This window comes from Vipera ursinii, assembly GCF_947247035.1.
Source record: "Vipera ursinii genome assembly, chromosome: 1".
NCBI lineage: Eukaryota > Metazoa > Chordata > Lepidosauria > Squamata > Viperidae > Vipera > Vipera ursinii.
In genome coordinates, this window is record NC_139512.1 from 69,706,363 (window position 1) to 69,729,962 (window position 23,600).

The 23,600-nt window shown below is 39.4% G+C and overlaps 1 protein-coding gene across 5 annotated transcripts in view; it reads right to left on the reverse strand.

Moving 5' to 3' along the window:
* The window catches only part of RGS6 (regulator of G protein signaling 6), a gene marked incomplete at its 3' end in the record, with an annotated part of 225,008 nt that overhangs the window by 88,585 nt on the left and 112,823 nt on the right, over window positions 1-23,600 (reverse strand). The gene's annotated exons all lie outside the window — the stretch shown is intronic.

The following is a 23,600-nucleotide window of genomic DNA, read 5'->3' on the forward strand; positions in this document are numbered from 1 at the left end:
ATATATCTTCACAAGCTTGTAAACATTAATGATATATCTCCACATGCTCTGTGAAGTGAGATGGGTGAATGTGATGAATGAATGAATGAACAAAGACAGCAGTTACGTTTGCTAATTTATTTTTTCTGCTTAGCATTTTATAGGAACCCAGATGGAATCTGATCCTTGAACACAAAACCACATATCATTGTATAGGGAAGACAAAAACAACGAAGCTCCCACAGTAGTATGCAGAGTACTTAACTATGAATGCCCTGATGCAAGTTTTTCTAACAGTTCACAGCAAAAAAATTTTTTTAAAAAACCCCCATAAAATTCATGTATCAAGAATTATTTATTGAGAGTTTGCAAAAGGAAAAATGCATGGTCACCAGGCAACATCCTATTGAGGACAAGAGTGTCCTGAGAGAAGAGGAAAAAGGCTGCCAAGTACACACCACCCTAGTGAACCTGCACAGCCATAAGGGTGGATGAGGCCAAGCTAATTCAACAAGGCCATTTTTGTGATCTTCTAAAATACAATCGAGGGATGCAGTGGCTCGGTGGGTTAGGACGCTGAGCTTGTCGATCAGAAGGTCGGCAGTTTGGCGGGTCGAATCCCGAGTGCCGCGTAACAGAGTGAGTGCCTGTTACTCGTCCCAGCTTCTGCCAACCTAGCAGTTCGAAAGCCCGTAAAAATGCAAGTAGAAAAATAGGGACAACTACGGTGGGAAGGTAACAGTGTTCCGTTCGCCTTTGGCATCTAGTCATGCCGGCCACATGACCACGGAGACGTCCTCGGACAAGTGCTGGCTCTTCGGCTTTGAAACGGAGATGAGCACCGGCCCCTGGAGTCGGAAACGACAAGCACGCATGTGCGGGGGAACCTTTACCTTCACCTAAAATACAATTTTCAAATTGGGGGCCACTTCCATTCTCCCTCTGGCTGAGGGGCAGTCAGTAGGCCATTCCATTCATTATGCAAAGCGGTGACTTGGTTCCCTGCTCCAAAGGCTTGGATGGTGGCATCTCTGTGTTTCTTATTTTATTTATTTATTAAACCTCATGCTACCCATCTTATAGAGGTGAACTCTTCCCATGTGTTGTTTTTCCGTATTATTTCTTATCAGTCGGGAATTATAATTATTATAAAAGAGCCTTGGTGGAGCAGTGGGCTAATGCCTCCTTAAGTAACACCAGCTGCCTGCAATTAGTGCAGGTTCGAGTCCCACCAGGCTCAAGGTTGACTCAGCCTTCCATCCTTCCGAGGTAGGTAAAATGAGGACCCAGATTGTTGGGGGCAACTAAGCACATTGGTTTGTGCTTAAATTGTAAGCCGCCCTGAGTCTTTGGAGAAGGGCGGGATATAAATGGGATTAAAAAAATAAAAATAAATAAAAATTAAGCTGACTTTGTAATAATGCCGCTTGGGGGTGTGTGTGAAAGCCCTAATAAGCAGGCATATACATAGAATGAAGGCTACTGCTAAGCTTGTAAGCCGCCCTGAGTCTTCGGAGAAGGGCGGGATATAAATGGAATTAAAATAAAAAATCTGAGTAAAGTGGAAGGGACATATTTTACAGTTTTTTTCAATCTATCCCTGGCAGCAAGCAACCAAATGATAGACGTGTGGTCGTTAAGCATTAAAAACAAGAGCCTTCTTTCTTTTCCCAAAGAAGTTGACAAATTAAAGATGTACAAAGCTTTGATAGAAATAACCTCCAAAGTATACATATATACAAATATCATTTCTTCATGCACCTTAAAAACCTAAAGGATTTTCTTTAAGAAAAGAACATAGAAAATGTTTCCAGTAGCTCCCCAGTTTTCTCCAGACTGAAGGATTATTTTTTGCTGACTTTGCCAGACCATTAATTATCGCCTGTCAAAAATAATTACTCACCCTTAGGATAATGACAAGCTTTTCCTCCCCTGTTAATTACTGTCCTTGCTAACAGTCTGATCAGCATTCATCAAGATGACAGACAGATTTATCCTCTCATCCTCTGCTTGTCTTTCTTACCTCAGACAGTCAGTAATTCAACCAAGAATTTTACAAAGAAAAAGACTAGGCTGGTTACATCATATGGTACCACCCTATCCATGAACCATTTTCTGAATTTGCTGAATAAACATAATACAGGGACGAATTGACTTTCAATTTTTTTTATAGAAAGTCTGATTCTAACTGTATTTTATAAAGTGGAATAGGATATACACACACACCCTTATCTATCCATAATTATCCCTTCCAGCTATAACAATAGCAGACTTATATACAAATTCATATAGTGCTTTACAGCTCTCTCTAGCCCTATCTAAGTGGTTTGCAGAGTCAGTCTACTGCCACCAATAATCTAGGTCTTCATTTTACTGACCTTGGAAGGCGGCAAGGCTGAGTCAATCTTGAGCTGGTCAGGATTGAACTGCTGGCAGTCGGCAGAATTAGCTTGCAATACTGCATTCTAACTACTGCACTACTATGGCTCAGAATCAGGGTTTACTTTTTTCTCCTAAACATGATCTTCAATAAACTAATTTAGGTGTTTGGGTTTTTTTAACCAAGCAGGAAAATATGAGACAACAATGCAGTTGGGTTTTTTTACACATTTCTCAATAAAGGTCAGGAGAATGAACTATACAATTACATTACACTTCAGGTATAAGACACAGAGCAACACATAAGGGATAAGCACAATGGAAATAAGTAATCATTTGGTTTGAAAATAGAGCCTTTTTAACATTCTGTTCCCATGTTAATTGGACATCCATCCTGGATTTTTTTTTCTTTCAGTGCATCAAATTACTGCCTCTTCCCTCCCTCCCCTATTTTTCATCCTTTGGAAGAATCAGAGATATGATGGGGAGATTATATTTTAATTGATTAGTCCTATTGCCTTGAGTAGAAGCTCTCAATATAGCCAATGATTTCAAATACTGAACTATACTGGATGGAGCTCCCTTCATATGCCTTCTTCTCACTGCTTTCATAAAGGATTTGCTGATAAACTAGAAAAGGGTATGCTTTGCAGAAGAGCAAAAACATTAATAATATATCCTGTAAAGTACAAAATATCAGCTGTGGCTCAAATTGGACTGTCTGTACATAAAAAGGAGGTATCTAGTGGCTTAGATGTTATGATAACACCCCACCCCCACCCCCGCAAATCTGTAGAACTAAGGAGCTTAGTGGATCATTGTAGTTGTTAAGTGAATCATACAGACCTGGCTTCCCCACATTGTCGGAAGCCAGCGGGAAGGTTACAAACAGTGATCACATGAACCTGGGACAACGCAACTGTCATAAATACATGCCAGTTGACAAGTGCCCAAATTTTGATCACATGACCTTGGGGATTCTGCAACGGTCATAAGCATGAAAAACAGTTACAAGCAGTGGTGGGATTCAGCCGGTTCGCACAACTTCGGCAGAACCGGTAGCTAATTTTTTGTTGCCCAGGCCCAGAATGGACTTATGGAAGTGGTAACCACACAGACAACCGGTTGTTCGCATATTTGAAACCCACCACTGGTCACAAGTCACTTTTTTAGGTGCCTTCTAAGTTTGAACAGTCAGTAAATGAATAGTTGTAAGCCAAGGACTCCTTGCATGCTGAACAGCTGAATGAGAATACTGTGTGATTAAGTAATGGATTAGGAAAGCGAATGGAATAATGTAGAATATCCTATCAAGGGAAACAATATTGCAATAAACTGTTATGTGGATTCCAAATTACCATATACACAAATGTCTTTATTTTGCATTTAATCTGACTAAAGACAGATGCTTTCTTTTTTTAATAGTAGTATTCAAGGGAAGAAAGGAAAATGAGGAAGCATGCATTTTCAATATAACACAAACACAAATATAAGACTTCATTCTATATTGAAAACTATTCTATCACAGTAGAATGGTTCACCTCAAAAATCCTTTATTGTTTGTATAGTACGCTCTATATAAATTGATGTAAGCAATTCTTATTTTTTATATGAATCCATTTCTATGGGTTACTACATAAGAAAACAGGCGGTAAAGGGTTTTTTTTTCTTTTCATCAGTTTGTCAACTATCTGTTCATTCCAGGAGCAAAAAGTGAAGTTACATTGTTACATGTCATCGACAAAACTATGAATCTGATCATAAATGGTAAAGCTGCCCATTCGTCCAGCAAAGTATTAGAGAGACGGGACTATTTCCTCTTATATATTGGATCACAAACCCATGTAAATGATACCAAGCATTTTCAGAAGTCAAGAACCTGTCACAGTGACAAATAGCAAGGCAGTCAAGAAAACAGGCAATAAAAATTGTGTGTTCAAATCTGAGAAACCGAATGAATTATAGATTGAAACCTGCAGGTAGTAGAGATGAACATGCTAGAAACAGACAATTTTCTCTGACTCCCTCTGAAGTTTCTTCTGCAATGTTCCCAAGGGTTGAGGCATACTTTAGAATAAAGCTGAGACACAGGGCTCAAAGCCAATCAATCCTATGACACAAAGTGTCTTTTATTAGTCACCTGGGCTCTACTACCTTCATTTAGCTACGCACTGGTAGATTTCAGGAATGCTATAGTAACTAGAAGCTTAGGGTAAGTTCCGAAGTTGTTTTGGAAACTGTAGCTATTACAGAATAGAGTTTTTAATAAATAACTTTTTTTCCCCCAGGCTCTTTCTTGTCAACACTACTTCAACTGTATAAACTGAGATTGCTATTCGACATAAGAGTGGTGCAGCTGTGCTGTGCCAAATAAGTTAACTCCTGGTCATTCTGGGTCTGGTTCAAAATACAAGCATTGACCTTGAGCGCCCTTTCTTCTTTAGCACTAGCTTATATAAAGGATTGCATACAGGTACTCATTGACTTATGACCATTGACTTATTAGCCCAAAATTTATGTTGCTAAGTGAGGCAGTTAAGTGAATTTTGCCCCCATTTTATGGCCAGAGCTGTTAAGTTGAATCACTGAAGTTGTTAAATTAGTAAGATGGTTGATAACTGAATCTGGCTTTCCCACTGACTTTGCTGGTCAGAGGTTTGCAAAAGGTGATCACGTGACCCCATGATTCTGCAACCGTCATAAATATAAGTCAGTTGCCAAGTGTCTGAATTTTGATCACATGATTATAGGGATGTTGCAATGGTTGTAAGTGTGAAAACAGTCATGTCACTTTTCCTGTGCTGTGGTAAGTTCAAATGGTCACTAAATGAACTCTTGTAAGTCGAGGATTACCTGTATCTCTAGGCGTAACTATACCATGCCTTAAAATCTTATGGGTTTGTCATTGAAGGTACCAATGTAAGACATCAATGCTGATTAATTTTAGAGAAACCATGGTGGTGGAAGAAACAGGGTTAGAAATACTTTTGTTCAGAGAATTTCTTGGCGACAGCCCCCCCTCCCCCAAAAGCCCAAACTTTTCAAAAGCAATTTTAATGAAGCTTTCAAAATTCAGTGGCATTTAGCGTAGATGTTTAACTTACGTTATAACTGTTTTATTATTTGAGGAAATCTAATAAAACAAACTGTTTACAGATACAGTTTTAAAATAACAGGAGCCAACAAACTAATACTACATGATTCAGTGTACTGTTTCTCCAGATGGCTAAACAGTTGTCATGTAAAAATAGATGAGGATTCTGAAAATCTTGAATATTATTTTAAAATGCTCATGGCAATTAAGTATATAATAAGACACGTGAAGCAACTAATGTGCCTCTCTTATCTAGTTCCTCCCCAAAATCCTTTTTCATTTATGCAACCGTAAATGAAAGCAAGCAGCCATTAGATGGCACTCCGTCCATGCATCCCGTTCTTTCATTCAGAACATAAACCATATATATTCTTACCTATGTAAGAGAACTAGTTCAGGCAGTCACCAGGAGTCAGCACCAAGTCAGAGGCATAAGGATGTATATGTGTGTGTGTGTGTGTGTGTGTGTGTGTGTGTGTGTGTGTGTGTGTATGTGTGATATGTTAACTCTTAGATTACCTTGCTAGGCCCCAAACATGGGGCAAATCTTTATTTCCTGTTTTCAGCCTTATCTCAAAGGCCATCGAACAGGCTGTAGTCACACCGGACAGTTCATATATTTGTGTAAATTACTAACATTTACTCCCTAAATTCTTTTGTTAGTAATTTACACACACACACACACACACACACACACACACACACATATTCAGAGTAGACTAGAAATGCACACAAGAAGTATTGGGAAAAGATAAGCTGTGTCTTTTGTAGGACATCATTAACTCCCAACATTTTAAAATGAGTGTTTTGCTTACATGAACACCTCATGGTTCATTTGAAAAACATACCCTCCCCTGAAGTAAAACATACCTCTCCCCTGAATTAAAAAATTGAAGGGAGAGCAGGCAAATTATCATTGTCGGTCTCTCTCTTACGCTGGCTGCCTAGCGTTTATTTGCCAATTATTTATTTATTTTATTCAAATATAACTGCCTTGCCTGGTGCCAACAGATTTCGGATAGAATATAATTAATGCAACAAATTAAACATGAAGCCATAAATCTTAAGACAATTCAGCCATAAACATTATCAGATATGGAAATACCGCTAGTAAATGAAGAAATATGAAAAACGAACCACAATCAATAAATCTGCAAATTTGAGTAAATAGGGCTTCATTTGATGCCCCTCAAAATGTCAACAGTGGCGTAGGCCCAGCCTTCTTGAGGAGGTATTTCATGCTGGGATGCCATAGCTAAGAAGGTTCTCTCTCAGATAATAGACAATTGTCATCTGGAGAAGGGTACGGTTGGAAAACAACTGCTCTCAAATATCAAGATCCCAAGCTCATCATCCATACTTTAAACTTGCCCTGGGAATCACTGATGTTTCTCCAAAGTCAGTGTTGTATGGATTCTGTTCCAACAGCAAGCTAGATTTCTGCACTAACTGCAGCTTCCAAGTTGTGTTTAAGACTTAGATTAAATGTATCATCCCCCAAATCAGCAATATTCTGATTTTTTAAAAGTAGGTTTTGATAGTACGTTTTATTGTATGCTGCACAGACTCACTTCTTATGAGATGGGCAGCCATATAAGTTTGACAGACAAACAGACAGACAAGCCTATCCCACATTAGGAAAGGGATAAGAATCTATCCTATCTTCCCACCTAATGCTAGGTTCCCATTTTCCTGACCTCATACCAAAATCTGCCTGATCCTTTTCTTTCATCTCTCTCAATATGCTTGAAACCAAGGGTCACAGTGCCACTGTTATAAATGTGACAGAATCAAAATTCAGCACCCCTATTCTTAAGCAATAGAAAACAACATAGAAAATATAAAAGTGAAATATAAAATCCACATTTGATATGCAACAGCATGTCAAAAGGTAAGGACCCAGCAAATGGTTATTTAAGAGTTCCACTAGGAAGGAAATTTCATGTAACTCCATGTTGAGCCACAACACCTGAAATCAATTTTATACACTTTCCCCATAATTCATATGTAAATTACTTTTTCATGTTAGCATCAAAATTTCTAACTCCTCCATTTGAAAGTACAATAAATGTTTTACTCTTGTTACCAGCATGTGGTAATTGCTCCATTTGCTGCCAACACCATGCATCAAGGCATAAATATTGCTTGAGAGCAATGAGAGTGAGTACTATTTTTATGTTACATAGATGCCTCTTGGGCAGGTAGTAGCAGTTCTGTCTGTATAATACCAACATGAAATTGGTACATTTTTAGTTGGCAAAGCATCAGCATTTGGAATTTTAAGGCACTATAAGTTCTATATAAGAGGGGAGGGGGTTGGGAGGGGTTTTGTTTTGTTAAAAATGTATTGTAAAACTTTTCAATAAAAAAAAGAATCCAACAATACAGAGAATAGTAATAGCACTTAGACTTATATACTGCTTCACAGGGCTTTATAGCCCTTTTTAAGCAGTTTGTAAACTGCATAGTCAGCATATTGCCCCCAATGAAATGGGTCCTCATTTTACTGACCTCGGAAGGATGGAAGGCTGAGTCAACCTTGAGCTGGTCAGGATCAAATTGTTGGCAGTCGGCAGAGTTAGCCTGCAGTACTGCATTCTAACCACTGTGCCATCACTCTTTTGTTTGCTATACAACTTGAAACAATACTGTACCAAAATCTGCATTTTGAACTCAGCTCATAACTGCAGACTGCAGTTCTTCTGGCTAGGTTTTTCCAGTTCTTCAATCTCCCAAAATAACATTATTACAAGATAAAAAGGATCACCAGCTTAAAGAGATGATAATGAAGTCTTTTACCAGCATCCAAGATTTCATATTTAAGTTAGAGATTCCTGATTTCCAGGGAAAAAAATGGTGGACTGAAGACATCTCTGCAAAAAGCAGAGCCAATAACAGGGTGGAATGAATAGTTTTTCAATTATTAGGAAACTTTTGAATGACAGATTTCAGAGAACTAGGTAAGTTTTCTTCAATTCTTACTAAAATACGTTTTAACTACTAGCTTAAGAACTTTCAAAAAGTTTTTTGGAGAAAATAAATGGCAAAAAGGTGATTAAAACTTTGATTTTAGAAAGTCACAATTGGATTACTGGTTTGAAGTAAGATTTTGGAATTGTAAAGAATCCTTCCTGTGGAAAAATGCTTTTGTTTGGAATTAAAAAGAAAACAATTAAGACAAAATCTTAAAAATTGGACACTAGATTAACTGTGACTAAAGGTTACATTTAAAGGAGAAGAACCCCCAAACTCAATTTCCAGTTAGAGAATGAAGAGAAATATTTAAACGTCAGACATAATGAAGAATATTTTTGAACAATAGACCCAGAAATTAATTTTAAAAGTGTCTGTACCTATAGATAGAGTATGTCTAAAAGAGATTATTGGGAGATGTTTAAGGCGGTTATAAGATGGGCAGCTATATAAATATTTTAAATAAATAATAAATAAAATAAATAAGAGTAACAACTTGGTGTAGTGATTAAGGTGTTGGGTTAGAAACCAGTGGACCCACCTCAGGCATGGAAGCTGACTAGGCCAGTCACCCTCTTTCAGCCCAACTCACCTCATGGGGTTGAGGTGGAGAAAATGGGAGAAAAAAGCGTTGGTAAGTTTGGCACTTTAACTTATGTGTGTGCATAAAATAAAAGGATTTTTTTTAAAGTTATGGCTGACAAGATTGAGACTGAACTGAAACTGGATTTAAAAATGACAGGCTGACATGGAAAAAGATGTTGCACTGGACACACAAAAGAAACTGGCCATTTTGATAATTAAAAAAGAATATACAAACAAACTAATCAAGAAAATGATCCTAATAATTTTCCGATATTGATTTTACAAAAGAGGCTTGTTAAAGGTTTGAAGAATTTTGTGAGAAGGGATAAAGAAAAGATGAAAAGATATTGAATTCTGCCATGTTATTGGAAGTGACTAATTGTTTGTGCTTGTGATGGTGCAAAGCCATTTCTTTATATATTTCTTTTTCTTTTTATTATATTTTTCTTTTTTCTATTTCTGTATTTTTCCCCTTTCTGCACCTTCTGCTTTTTTTCTTTTTATGCTTTTAGTGTTTTCCAGTTTCTTTTGTTTTATTGTTGCAATTATAATTCTTAATATTTATTTGATTTGATTTTTATCCCACCTGTATTATATAACTAAAGACAGCAAATACACTTAATGCTTCTTCCTTCTGTTTTCCACACAACATCAATCTATAAAAGATTTAAGTCACAGATTCTACTTTGTTCTTCCCAGTATGCTCAAGATGGTTGCTGAGGAGCTTAATTCTCTAGCAACTCTGCTGATTGTTCGCATTAGTTTGGTGACTAGAAAAATTGATATGAGGATTGGGAATTAGTTCTCTTGGACTTGTCTTTCCAGATGTCCTCCAAGATTTGTTTTGTCCAAGAATTTTGAAATAATTAAAAAAAAGATCAAAGAGAGGTTATGCATTTCTCCTGTTTAAATATGGTCTTGTTGCCATGTCCTCAAAAGGTATCTGTATCCTTGGTAAACACAGTATGCAAAACTGGGCAAAATTTTTCTTCCCATCCAGTGGATGAACAATTTTCCCAAGTCCAGTAAAGGCTTTCTTTACCCTTAAGAGTCCAAATTCACAGCACAAGGAAAGCTGGTTTGATATTTGTTAGAATGTATTTTACATGACTGATTGAGATGTAAAACCCTTGAGGGTCTGTTCCAGAGAGACCACAAAGAAAGCTTGTGAAGGAAGGAACTGGAAAAGAGAGCGCTTGGAACTGCCATTCATGTCTGCAGTTCAACAGGCACATGAAGATAAAATGGAAACCCTGACAAAGGAGGTATTGTGGCTTTTTAGTGCTACCATTAGTATGCCCTCTGGAATGGGGTCATCATAACCTACCCAAGGTCTGAATAGCCCCCATGCTGCTAGTATTTTGAAGGGCTTGAACAACTGGCTCTTTGCCCAGGCTTCTGAAACCCTCTTTTGACTCTGCAGCTTTTTTGTGTCTATCTAATTTTCACAACCTTTATATATAAGGTGTACCTTTTATGTTTTCTAAATTTTGTGTAATTTTTGTTTTTACATTGTTTTAATATTCTAAAAATTGTTTATGCTCCACCTTTCAGTCTATAACTGAAAAACTAAAATGCTATTTTTTTTAAAAAGAAAAGGTTTGTGCTAGATTCCCTTGACTAGCTAGTATATGCCAGATATTTCTGAATGACCCCTTCCACTGATTTGTTAGATAGTGGATTTTATTATAGGTGATTCTTGCTTAACAATGGTAATTGGGATTGGCAGCTTCATCACCAAATGATGAGATTGTAAAGCGTGATACCATGCGACCACACCCACTTAAATCAGCAATTGTGGTAGTCCCAGTTGTTGTTGTTAGATGGATCCCACATGGTTGTGGCATCCTGCAGTCTGTGATTGCCATTTTCAGCCTCCTGCCAGTTTTTCCATTGACTTTGCTTGTTGGAGGTTGGCAGTGAAAGTCACAAAGAGTAATCACTTGATCATGGGATGCTGCAAATGCCAAAATTATGAACTGATTTCTGAGAGCTAGAATTGCCATCATGTGACCATGAGAATTCTATCTGCATTTGATTTTGGTAATCTAAATGCTCCTGATGCAATCAAATGCCAGGGCTGGAATTACAAGTCTTTCGTTTGTATTGTATGGCACTAAACCAGTTCTACTATGCAGTTTTAAAAATTCCCCTGCATCCCTGAATATGGATGCTGAAGAGTAGGTTGCCATGTGATTCAATCCTTGGGCAACCTGGAAATCTCCTACACTTGTGAACCTTAACTGTTGGAAATTCTTGTCAAAATATGAATGGCCAGGCATTGGACCTGCATCACTGCTCTGTTCCCATTCATTCTGTGATACATCTTCAACCATGAATAAAATAATATCTACAACAGAAACAATGGGAAACTTTTTGGCAAACCAGAATTGCGGATGTATGAGTGTTTCTGGCACAAAGATAATGCAGATGAAAAGTAGCTGTTCTTGTTACAATCATGTTTATTGTCTCTATTCTCTTTCACACAAAATCCACCCACTTGCTTCTCCCACATTTCCCAGTCACTAGGGATATAAACATCAAAATGGATATACATTTTCAGATTAACATAATGAGTAAACACACCATCTCAATTGTTGCACACCCTGTTTATGTATTAGAAGGGACAAAAAAAAAACCCTAACACTCCATTTTTTCACCGAAGTAAACTGATGCTGGGTTGTACTGACCCCATATTGAGATATTTCCCAATATTGGGAAAACTAACCAAGGAAAGCATACAAAATAATAACAGGTAAATCTATAAAACAGAACACAATAAGAGCTGCAGTGATACACTGAGCAAAATAATTGTAGGAAATCAGACAAAATATTGGACAAACAGGTAGAGATTGAAATCTAACAAACTTCCGTCCCTGGCAAAGAGAGAATTTTATAGCCAAAGCCCTGAATCGAGAATGCTCTCTCTCTTGGGCTGTACATAGCAAATTTTTGACAATGAAGCAGTTTCAGATGGGCATCTCACTTCTGTTGTGATTCAGGGTCAGCCTGTGGGTTCAGCAGTTGTGTCGGACGATTCAGAGGAGGAGGAGGGGGGTGTTGGAGACCTTGCTGAGGATAGTATTGGGGCTCCGCAGAGCCCTCAGCCAGGCCCCTCCCATCTGGTCACGACACAGACCCAGCTGTGTGAGCCTGACAGCGTGGATGAAGATGACCCACAGGGGCCAAGGATGCCCGACGCAGGAGGCAATCAGGAGTAAACAGAGGAAGCCAATGGGGCACCTCGAAAGGAGGCAGAAAGAAGCCACGCCCTGAACTGTTTAAAAGGGGAATGTGTGGGAGGGCTGGTTTGCTGAAGGCAACCGTTTGAATAGCTCCTGTTTCATGGTTCGTGTTTGCTCTCTTTGCTCTGTTTTATGTTAATAAATTTGGCAGGCTTAGTTCCAGCCTCTTGCCATTTTGTAAAGGAGTTGTCCCTGGCTTTTCTGCAGGGCCAGTAGTAGGCTGGTAAAGAACAACTTCTGTCATAATTGTTGGACAGTTACATAAGAGATTAGGGAATCCATCAAAGATCTGGGTCTCAAGCTATACAGAACATTAATATGTAAGTGGAAGCATTGTAGCTACTTACTGTAGCAAAAGCATCGTGTGCTGATTATTAATCTCCAAGGCAGCCCAACAAACACCAGATTGTAAAACGACCCATCTTGAGCCTTTGTTTCTTAACACTTCTTATAGGAGAAGAAACAAAGAGACCAGTGAGTCCCCCTGGCAGAATGAATCAGATCAGCTAATTTAAAAAATAAACCCACAGATGGACAAGATTCAAAATAAGTATAACTAAAAAAAATATTTTAAAATTTGCATTGCACAATTTTTTTGTTTCAGTTAGCTGATTATGCTTTGTAGTATACTTGGTTATTTTTATTATTGACGTATTAAGCATGCTTATAATCTAATATTGTTGCTTGATATGTTCCAATTCATGCAATGTCATTGGAGTTGGTTTTTAGAAATTTCATGAGGTAGAAAAACCTACTCCTACTCCAGTGTCTTTTACATTTTGTCAAGCTCAAAATGTCAATAACATTGTTAGATTTAGCACAGACAGCTAATTCTAGTGATATGATACTATATTGAATGACAGATTCTTGTTACTGAGCAAATCAAATTTTTCAACAATTTGGGACTGGATTATTTAAGTATGAAACTATACAGATATGCCAAAATATAGCCACTCACAACATCCTCCTCAGTTTCAGTTGGTTGGTAAACACAAGTTGGTTGGTAGACCTAGTGGTCTTCAGTGTGGGTTTTTTTTTAATTTTATGTATGGTAGAACACTACAAATGTTTTTTAAAAATCATTTTAGGGATGGTTTTTATTAGTGGAAACAGTACAGATAGTTCTTGAGTTATGATGGCAATTGGGACCGGAATTTTATTTGCTAAATGATGCTATCATAAAATGCAATATCAGGTATCTGCATAGCTTAGCAATGGTCCTTTCACAGTCCTGGCTGGGATTGTTATCCCAGGACTGTGTGGGCTGTAAAGTAGGAAGTGTGAGAGGCAAGCAGGCAAGGAGGCTGACAGATGAGAGCTGCAAGTGAGAAGTATGGGCGGATGGGGTGGATGGGGAGGTGCTATGGACAGATACTCTGGAGCATGGGTGGGTGCGCAGGCATATGAGCAGGTGTGCATGCTGCGGGTGGCACTATGGAGCAAGGGTTGGTGTACAGGTGGCATAGGCAGTGTTATAGAATGCAGGTGGGTGAAAAAGCAGCAGGAGTAGGAGTGGCTTCTGATTTCCCTATTGACTTTGCTCGTGAAACACTAGCAGAGAATGCTGGAACTCACAATCAAATGATCAGAGCTCACCGCAACATCTTAATTGAGAGCTAAACACCAGTTATGTGACTAAGGATGCTGCAATGGGTGGAACTCCCATTTTAAGTCCCCTTGTTCTGCACCATGATAACTGGTGACAATACTGATGTTAGGGTTCATATAAGATGTTTGTGTTGCTGCCTTTTCATATTTTTGTTTGCTGACTGCTTTTTTATCATTCCTTGAGCTGCCTAGTTTGAACCTGGCTTCTCGCCATGACCAAGTGGGAAGAATGTTGCGTCATTTTCCTCATAAAAGTCATGAACGTTTCACTTGCCCTTTGCTTATTGATGTTTGATCATTGTAGTGCTTGATCATTGTAGCAATACTTTCTAGGAAGGATGACTTCATTTTCCCAATCTGGCAAGCCTGTCTTTGAACAGAGGCATGTACGTTGGCTGGATGATTTTCCCCCTCAAGCATCTTTATGCAAAAATATTGTGGTCACAGTCCTGGATCAATACTTAATGGTCATCAATTGCATCAGACTCTCTTTGTGTCCTGCCCTAGAATGGAAATACAGTATGTATGAAAGCGTCAAGCTTGGCGGTACCTCTGGTGTGAGTCAAGAGGCATAAGTGAAACGTGCACATCTTGCTAATAAAAAAGTGTGGTAATGCATTTGAATTAACAATAAAAAGTAAAGGTAAAGGTTCCCCCGCACATGCGTGCTAGGCGTTTCCGACTCTAGAGGCCGGTGCTCATCTCCGTTTCAAAGCCGAAGAGCCAGTGCTTGTCCGACGACTTCTCCGTGGTCATGTGGCTGGCATGACTAGACGCCAAAGGCGCACAGAACGCTGTTACCTTCCCACCGTAGTGGTCCCTATTTTTCTACTTGCATTTTTACATGCTTTCGAACTGCTAGGTTGGCAGAAGCTGGGACGAGTAACAGGCGCTATTCTGCCCCCACTCCATCACGTTTAAATTGTTTTTGTCAAACGGGGTGTTCACATGGGGACTGCTGAGTACAAACATATTGTGTATTAATCTCAGTTAAAGAGCTGTGTTGTATTGAACCAGCCAACTTAATCTGTGTACCCCATCAAGAACATTGGTGGAAAGATGTAAGCATTCAGAAATTCTTATTTCTGTATTGTGCAAATCTATGCATTCTATATACATTTATAATCCTAATTCCTTGCCCCAAACCTAACATATTGGCATCCCATAGGTTGCTCTGTCAGAATTATGAACCTTAGGAAATGACACTTACCGGGCACAAAACATAAGCCGCGTTGCCCTTTGTTTTATTCATCCAGCCTTTTCTGCCCACCCCATGAACTTCCTTTCCCTTGTTTTTCTCTTACTCTCTTGCTCCCCACTTTGTTTCCTCTCTGTTGAAATACCTTTGAAGTTAGCTAGGAGTCCTTATTATGTTGCACACCTGCTGTATAGAGCATTCTGGTGGAAGCAAAAAAAGAAAAAGAGATCTCTTGTGTTTGGGGGGGATTTTAATTTACAAGAATATTTTTCTTGCTGCCTGTTTCTGATTGACAGTGAATTCCTGTAGCAGCAATCTTCTTTTACACTCTGAAGTGTGAAGTACTTTTCTTGCCAAAGATGGTATGTCAGGATCACCCCACAACAACAACAACAACAACAAAAAAGCAGTCAGGGCCACAAGAAAGACTGGGTTGAGATGAAAGGAAAAACCTAATTTACTTTGATTAAATGTACACATGTTTAAAATTCAATTTAATTAATTAAATTCAGTTAAATGTGAGTTAAATATGACCTGCCATGTATTAGTAACTTATTTTTATGCCAAAGCTTGTGCTTTGGGTTAAGTTAGGCTTTGGGACCATTTGAGATCCAGACAAGAATTTTTTTCCACTTTGAGGAAAACTGGTTTTCTCAAACAATTTTCACCTCTTTTTATATCTCAGAAGCTCACTATCACTTGTCTACATTCAGATATAGATTGTGCACAAGAACCTCTGGACTTCTTCAGTTTTCTGCAGTGCTTTTTTTGTAAAAGAAAAAGGTGCCGGAACTCACACATGGCATACAACCCGCCTTGCCTACCCTACAAGGTTCCATCCAAAAAAGGTGCCGGAACTGCGTTCTGAGCGTTCTATGAGGAAAAAAAGCCCTGGTTTTCTGTATCCGTAGCAGAACATCCAGATTCAACCATAGTTTCATTCCATACAGCATTAGCCTTGTGAACTCTCAGGCTTCCTCCTTCCGTTATATAGTCAAGTTGGACAGTATTTAATATTCTATTGTTATGTATATGTAGGGGTGTGGGTCTATACATATGTTGTATGTAGTATGTTTTGGGGGGTGTCATGTATGTGTCTCACTTTGAGAGCGGGCAACTAAATTTCCTTTTTGATGTGTGCCATTGTGCCCACAGTAAAAAAAGACAGTAAAGAGTATCTTATCTTATCTTTCTCATAATTGAAAAGAAAGTGGTGGCCAATTACAAGTTGCGTGAAAGGAAGGTTAATGTCCAGGGAAGATTTGGGGAAAAACTGGGATTACATGCTCACTGAGTGAGTTCATAATATTTTAAACCAATTTGGACAAATACATTGTGTGGATACCGCCAGCGAGGTCTGTGTACAATTGTTTATGGACCAGCATCAGTGGTGGGATTCAAATATGTGAACAACTGGTTGGCATCACAATTACAGATCAAAATTTAGTAAAACAAATTAGAGATTTAAATTGTGCACATATAAAGAGGATATATAATGCTTTAGTTGAATTGGATTCGGAAACGGAATTGGTTAAAGACTGTATGATAAAGTGGGCACAAAATATTCAGGAACCAATTTCGTTGGTCACCTGGGAGATAATTTGGGTTAGAAATGTTAAATTTACTCAGGCTCAAAACTTAAGAGAACATTTTTATAAAATGTTTTATAGATGGCATCTCGATCCCAAGAAGTTGTCCAACATGTATCCTAATTTACAGTCTAAATGTTGAAGATGTGGTAGTTTAGAAGCTACCTATTTTCACATGTGGTGGACTTGTAGAAATATAAAAGCTTTCTGGATCAAAATTTGGTGGAACATTCAAAAGATTTTTAAGAGAAAGATAAAGTTTTCTCCGCAATTGTTTTTATTGGGTATTTTTGTAGATTGTGATGTTAAAGAAACTAATTTGAAGTTAAATATGATAACAGCAGCACGGTTACTGGTAGGACAATATTGGAAGAAGGACAGTTTGCCTACTATAAAAGAATGGGTGTTTAAAGTTTCGAATCTTGCAGAAATGTCTAAGATTTCTGCTTAATTGAAAGATCATTCACAGGAAAGATATATTTCAGTTTGGAGGAGATGGATAAATTATATTCAGAACAAATATGGGACTAAAAAGTTCCATTTAGCTTATGAGTAGATTTTAGTGGGATATTGTTATTGGTACTTTGTTTGTAGTTATGTTAAAGGGGAGTTAAAGCATATTATGAATTTGGTTAATTGTGTATTATGCATAATTTTTATTTAGAATATGATTATTGTAACTATAATCCTGTATTTAGCTCTGGGAAGTGGGGGGGGAAGTGGGCGGGTTTGGGGTGGGGGGGATTTGGGGATATATTATAAAACTTTGTTTTTGTAAAACACTTTAATTAAAAAAAACCCCAAAAACTGGTACTCTGTGTGGATGCCGCTTCCAGAAGTCCATTCTATGCCTGGGCAAAAAAAAAAAAACCCAGCTACCAATTCTGCTGAAGTGGTGCAAACTGGCTGAATCCCACCACTGACCAGCATGTTGGAATAATCCATCCCAATGGGCTTCAGCTACAAATAATTATTCTGCAAAGTTAGCATGTTGTTATGTGTTGAAGAAAAAAACACCAAAACACTGGTGTTTTCTGGACATCCAGGTTCTTGACCAGCAGATGGTACTCTTGTATAGAAATCCCCAAACCAAATAGCTATTTGTTCTTAAAACTTCAGTTATAACTTTTTTAAAAAAAAAAAACTATATTTCGGCAAGGCAGGCTGCCAGCTTCCATGGGTACATTGATTTGTCGATTAGCAGTCATTAAACACTTGAGAATGCTGCTTAACCTTCTAGATTGAAAACAGTCGATCAGAAACTGATATGATGTTTATTCCCAGTAAGGGAAGTCTGTCTGCAATGAGCAAGCTCAAGTGGATATTTGTGTGGCAGTAACCAAATGTTCTGATTATTATAATTCATAGCCTGATAATCTAATATACATAATTAAATATAAAGTATGAGAATATTGAATCTAATATTTTAAATATTTCTATTTTTTATATTTCTACACAGTTGGATTAATTAATTATGTTCATCTAGTGAATAAATAAATTAATACACAAGTACAATGAATCAGATGTAATACGATAATAAATATGGGGCAAATGGATCGTTCAACATTTTGTTTCCCTTTTATTTCCTGTTCCCCAATATTTTAAATAATAGATGTAATTAACATTTGTGCAGAGTTTTTCAAGGTAATGCTCTTTAACCATTTTTTCCTATTAATTTTATTTGACAAGGAAATGAAATGGAACATTTTGGGTTCAGAGCACAAGAATAGCTATAATAAAATGATAAGAACTAATTATGTATTTTGTACTATACATACTTATTCATGAAAAATTAAAATATATATCATAGAGGATTGATTACTGCTAAACCATAAGGTTACTAATATCTGGTTTAGATAAAAGCTGTTTTGCTGTTACTTGTGGAAGCCAGGAAAATGGATTAGAATCATCACTGCAGAAAAAAATTGCAGCACTTATTATTAATAAAGAGATGGCATTAAGAAATGTTGATAATTGATTATCTAAGTGTCAATACTGCAAACATTGACATGTTTTTTGCACTGACAATGTAAGAGAAGCCTTTTGTTTAAACTGCTTCACTCTGAATCTTGTAGGGAGGGAATTTTCTAAGTTATTTTGAGAAGATAAGAAGCCTGTGTACAGAATCGGAGGAGACACCTCATATGTGAAACTAATTGGATAATGTGATTTATGACGTGTAGATAAGGGCAGAGATTGTGTGTGTGTTACGATGGGTTTGGCGGGAGGAGATTTCAGATTCTGGCATCCCTCCATGAGTGCCGATGTTCCGTTTCATTACTAAGACTTTTAGATAAATAATATGCCAGCAATTTGTTTGATTTGTCTCATTCATCGGAACCTTGACACTAAGTGCTTACCTATTATTTGCTTATCCATCCATTATTTTAAAAATGGATGTTTTCATACTCCCACTCCCCCCATATTTATGGGTTTTGTCTGAACTCTAAGCCAAAGGTCCCCAACCTTTTGGGCACCAGGGACCAGTTCCATGGAGAGAGGTTTTTCCATGGAACAGAGGGTGTGTGGTTCTGTGTGCTGCCAGAATGCCGATGCGGCTTTGCTTATTTGTGCAGACCAGTTGCTGGCATGCTGTGGCCTGGTACTGGTCCACAGTCCGAGGGTTGGGGACCCTGCTCTGAGCCACAAAATGTCCAGAAAAATGGGGGGGGGGGGGAAAGGTGCTGCTTAGATTTCTGTTATTGGAATACTAGGAACAGAATCATTAAAATCACCCTTTATTATAATTCATTGCAGTCTGGGATATGCATTCATCTCATTAAACCACTTGAGAAAAGCATTTCTTCTTTTGTGATAAGATCCAACTTGAGTTCTACACATCTTGGTTTAATGGGAACAAGGCTTAATACATGTTTATGTTGAACAGCTATAGATCAAGTTCTTGAATCTTTTCCCCTGAACTACAGAAGTGCTTAATTACTGCCACAGATTCTCAAAACACTCTGCTGATTTATGTTGTCCATGTATGTTATTGGAAGACATGGCAGCAGAGTATGAAGATTTTGGCAATATGCCCTTGTGTTGATATACAAATCCTACAGTTTTGCCACATATCAATCAACACATCAAACTGTGTTAGTAAAACCTTTTACAATTACGTTAAGATATGCCCGAGCATTCTATCTCTATTTTTCTAATATATCCATTCAAACACCCAACTAATTTGAAAGTTTTCTACTATTTACCAAACATCTGTGGGAAACCCTCCTTTGAGTTCCTCAGAGCTGCAGAATATGCTACTTATAAGTATTTGGAACATGTCCTGGAAAGGAAAATGTGAGAGACGTCCTTCTTTGGCAACTATGCAAAATGGCTTGAGACCCCCTGGGGATATCATTAAATGATCAAGTTGTCTTCCATGCATTTCTGGACAAGAGATGAACTGACTTGTTTCTTTTTTATCTTACTTGAGAAAATGTAACTATAAAGCTTCACACTTGGAGGAAGATCAAACAGCAAAAAAAATATCTTCCTCCTTTGTTTTTAAAAGCATTTCACTCAGAGATGTCTGATAAAACTCAAAATATAGTCTCCCTTCTCAATATCACACACTAGTGATTCTTAATCAAAGCATGCTTTGGTTCCCCCCCCTCTATGGCTTAATAGATCCCCAGAGGTTCCAGGCGGCGCTGGGGTCCCCACCTGCCTCCCTTGCTCACAGCTCAGCAGACGCCTTAGTGGAAGCCTGGGAAAGGGCGGCCACTGAGGCTCTTGACCGAGTTGTACCCCTGCGGCCCCTGACCCGGTGCAGATCCCGTCGAGCCCCATGGTTCTCCGTGGAGCTCCGGGAGATGAAGCGTCGGAGACGGGGCCTAGAGAGCGGTTGGAGATCCAGCCGATCCGAATCCGATCGATTGCGACTAAGAACCTATACTAGGTCTTATCTCGCTGCGATAAGGGAGGCGAGGTCTAACCACTTCGCCACCCTTATCGCGTCCGCAGATAATCGCCCGGCCGCCCTGTTTAGGGTGACTCGCTCCCTCCTGAATCAGGAGGTGAGGGAGGATCCCTTGCAGGGTCGTGCCGAGGAGTTTAACCAGCATCTGTCGGACAAAATCGCTCGGATTCGGGTCGGTCTGGACTCTGACTGGGCAGAGTCTGTCGAGCAGGACACGGGTGGTCTTGTCGATATCACCTGGGAGGAGTTTGATTCTGTGACTCCGGAGGAAGTGGACAGGATCATGGGGAGGCTGAGCACCACCACATGTTTATTGGACCCGTGCCCTTCCTGGCTGGTCTATGCAGCCCGGGAGAGGACACGCAGCTGGTTCCAGGCAGTTATATCGGCTTCTTTGAGTGAGGGTAGCTTCCCCGCCGTCTTGAAAGAGGCGGTGGTGAGGCCTCTCCTCAAGAAGCCTGCCTTGGACCCAGCTGTATTGAACAACTTTCGTCCTGTCTCCAACCTTCGCTTTCTTGCGAAGGTTGTTGAGAGTGTGGTGGCACATCAGCTCCCTCTGGTCCTGGATGAAGCGGATTATCTAGACCCGTACCAATCGGGTTTCAGGCCCGGGTACAGCACGGAGACGGCATTGGTCGCGCTGGTGAATGATCTCTGGAGGGCCCAGGACAGGGGGCATTCCTCTGTTCTGGTCCTATTAGACCTCTCAGCGGCTTTCGATACCATCGACCATGGTATCTTGCTGCGGCGTCTTAGGGGATTGGGAGTGGGAGGCACGGTTTTACAGTGGTTCTCCTCCTATCTCCAGGGACGCTCGCAGTCGGTGTTGGCAGGAGGGCAGAGGTCGACCGCGAGGTCTCTCATTTGTGGAGTTCCTCAGGGGTCGGTCCTCTCGCCTCTCCTGTTCAACATCTATATGAAACCGCTGGGTGAGATCATTCGTGGTTTTGGAGTTGGGTATCATCAGTATGCTGATGATACCCAGCTTTTCATTTCGACCCCAAACCACCCCAGTGATGCCCTCACCGTGATGTCCCGTTGCCTGGAGGCGGTTCGGGTCTGGATGGGGAGGAACAGACTTCAACTCAACCCCGACAAGACCGAGTGGCTTTGCATACCTTCATCCCGGGTTTATTCGGACATTCCATCTCTTTCTATGGGGGGCGAATTATTACCCCCCGTAGATAGGGCTCGCAACTTGGGAGTCCTCCTAGATTCACGGCTCACTCTGGAAGACCATATAGGAGCTGTGACTAGGGGGGCTTTCGCCCAGGTTCGCCTGGTGCGCCAGTTGCGGCCCTATCTAAGCCGGGATGATCTATGCACAGTCACTCACGCGCTCGTGACCTCTCGACTAGACTACTGCAACGCTCTCTACATGGGGCTGCCCTTGAGGACCACCCGGAAGCTCCAACTGGCACAGAATGCAGCCGCGAGAGTTGTGTTGGGAGTTTCCCGATACTCCCATGTTACACCTCTGCTCCGTGAGCTGCATTGGTTGCCAGTTGTCTTCCGGGTGAGATTCAAGGTACTAGTCATGGTGTTTAAAGCCCTACATGGCAGGGGTCCGGAGTACCTCAGGGAACACCTGCTGCCGGCGTCAACTTCCCTCCGCCCTGTGCGTTCCCACAGAGAGGGCCTCCTCAGGGTGCCACCGGTCAGAGAATGTAGATTGGTGGCCCCCAGGGGGAGGTCTTTCTCTGTGGGCGCCCCGGAGCTATGGAACCAGTTACCGGTTGAGCTCCGGACGGCGCCCGATCTTCGCTCCTTTCGCCGCGATCTGAAAACATACCTGTTCGAACAAGCCGGCCTGGCCTGAGGGGGGATTGGTGGGGTTTTACTATCATTTTATTGGGGTTTTATTAATGTATTTATTGTTGGGCATGTATTTAATTACTTTTTAATTTTTGTAGCTTTGTGTTTTATTCTTGCCCTGTACACCGCCCTGAGTCCTTCGGGAGAAGGGCGGTATAGAAATATTAATAAATTAAATTAAATTAAATTAAAATTATTTATGGACTTAACCTTCTTACAGTGATATATTAAAGTCCCGATGAACATTAATTATTAGTACAGCTAGGGCACAAAGGAGATGTAATGTTGTATCTTGCTGGCAAGAACTCTCTTTCCCCATTCCCCCTAACAACCACAACAACGTTTGCACAATGTCACTGTGTTGTTATTTCCAAGGGTAATCCTTCAGTGCTAGTCTTTATCTGTAAGATGAGTGAATTTTAAATGCTCTAGTGCTTAAACAGATACTTAAAGCTATTGCTTGCATTCTGGATGCACTTGATCTTAACCTGATGCTTAGTCAAGTAGGTACATAAAAACTAAAGAAATGCAGCTTCTATCCAAATAAATATAGAAAGCATAAAAAGTATAGATTAGACATGAAACTTTCTTTGTTCCTTTTTCAGCACTTTCAGGGTGGGCTAGTGGGCAGATTAGCACATTTGTGATATTGTTTTGTTGCAAATAAATCCTAAATAGCCTGTCCAAATGAAGAAGTATATTGTGATAGGATGTATTTGGAAACTGTTTGACTTATCAAACTGTTTTCCCCATACCTATTCATCTCTCTTAAAAAAGCAGTACTTTTGAGCAGGTGAATGGGTGCATTTTTATAGGCAAAAACTTTTATTTTATCCATTTACTTAAAGATCCCCAAATTTCAAATATTCCTATGTTAACATACCTCTCTCTGCAACCTCTAATCATATACAAGTAATTCTCATTTAGCAACTCTCCTATTTAACAATCTTTTTCTTTCTTTCTTCTGCACTTTTTGTTTTGTTCTTTCCTTCTTTTCTTTACCATAAATATTAGTTTCTAATAGTTTTTATCTTCTTGTTTAAAAATTTAATACATTTATTACGAAAAAGAAAAAAAATAATTTTGTTAAGCTCCCTTGCTGGCCAATTTTTCTTACAGAATGTATTAACTTGTCTTCTGTTTAAAAATGTGTTTACAACACATTTCTGCTTTTTCATTACTTTATTTTTGTAGATTTAGCAGCTGTATATTAATC